Raw genomic sequence first — 1,796 nt, 5'->3', positions numbered from 1 at the left:
TCGCCGTGCCGAAGACGGATGTGGCCGTCTTCGGCGGGAGGGGTAGAGGTTGGGCGGTGCCGGCAGGCGCCCACATCTCCATCGCAGGAGTATCGGTCCCGCTCAAGTCCCAGATGAAATATCTGGGACTTGTCCCGGCGATGGAACTTCGGGGAGCATTTCCGGCAACTTGCTCCCCGAATAGTGGGCGCCGCATCGGCGTTGAGCAGGCTCCTGCCCAACCTCGGGAGGCCGGGAGCCCCATGCAGAAGGCTATACGCCGGGGTGACCCGGAGTATGGCCTTATACGGGGCTCCCATTTGGAGTGGGGCCTTATCAGCGGCAACGAAGTCGCTGCTGAGGAGGCCCCAGAGGCCCAAGGAGGTCGCCCTGCGAATGTGCAGGGCGTACATGACGGTGGCCTGCGCTGCCGCATGCGTCCTCGCCGGTACTCCGCCGTGGGACGAAGCAGAGGTCCTGGCGGCGGTCCGCACCTACCGGCGGGGAATGAGGGACCGAGGCGAGCGACCCGCTCCCCAAGAGGTGGAGCGGGAGCGTCGCCTCGCGGCGCAGCGCATGCGGGACCGGTGGAAAGAGGGCTTGGCGGATCCCCCCTATGGCGCTCGTACCATAGAGGCGATCCGCCCTGTCCTCGTAGAGTGGGTAAACCGGTCCCACGGGCCACTGTCGTTCCACCTTGTGCAGGTGCTGACCGGGCACGGCTGCTTCGGTCACTACCTGCACAAGGTGGCGAGGAGGGAACCGTCCCCGTCGTGTCACGAGTGCGGCGCTGCGGATGACACCGCGCAGCACACCCTAGAGGTGTGTAGCCGGTGGGATGAGCAGCGCCGCACTCTGACGGGGACTGTAGGGCAGGACCTCTCGCTGCCGAGCGTGGTTGCCGCCATGCTCGAAAGCGAGGAGTCCTGGGAGGAGGTGGCCTCCTTTTGCGCAGAGGTTATGTCGCAAAAGGAGGCCGCGGAGCGGGTGCGCGAGGACGCGGCGGACGCGCACCCGCTCCGGCGCAGACGTACGGGGAGAAGGCGAAGGCAGTTCGCTGCTCGCCTGATCCCCTAGTGAGACCAGCGGGCTCTGGACAGGGACTCCGGAGCCTGCACTGCACGGCCTCACTCGTCTGGGGGGCGGGTCGGAGGACAACCGACTCGCCCCTCCGTTGGCGCGGGAGCCCTGGCGTAAGCTAGGGCGGCCGGGCGGCGTCGTGGTGAATGTTCACTGATCCCACGGCGCCGACTCAACCGGCGAGAGGGAAACCCGGGGGGGGTTTTAGTGGGGTAGGCCCTCAAGTCTGGAGGGAGAGTCCCCACATAACCCCTGAGTCTCCCTGGGCTCAGGGGTATCCATAAAGATTTCCCCCGTCAAAAAAAAAAAAAAAGAAAAAAAAAAGGGCTCAATACTTGGACCGTTCTTATTTCTCATTAATATAAATGATCTACCATTCTTTGTTAAGGACCTTTGCGAAATAGTATTGTTTGCTGACAACACATCCTTGATTTTTAAAACAGACAGACATGACAATTATATATTACATAATATTAACGATACCCTTTCAAAGGTAGTTTATTCGTTTAATGTTAACAATTTATTGCTCAATGCCAAGAAGACAAAATGTGTTAAATTTAAATTACCTAATGTAAAATCGACTAGTCCAACCACACAAATAAATGGAGAAAAGTTCGACCTTGTTAATAAAGCTTTTTGGGAGGGACCTTAGATAGTAAACTTCAATGGTTTCCACATATATATCTTCCTTAGCTAGCATATTAAGCTCTGCTGCAAACGCAGTCCGTTGAATACCT

Source organism: Hyposmocoma kahamanoa, unplaced genomic scaffold (genome assembly GCF_003589595.1).
Source record: "Hyposmocoma kahamanoa isolate Upper Pololo Valley unplaced genomic scaffold, ASM358959v1 63, whole genome shotgun sequence".
Lineage (NCBI taxonomy): Eukaryota > Metazoa > Arthropoda > Insecta > Lepidoptera > Cosmopterigidae > Hyposmocoma > Hyposmocoma kahamanoa.
The sequence above is the reverse complement of the archived record's forward strand: the minus strand, read 5'-3'. Positions refer to the sequence as shown.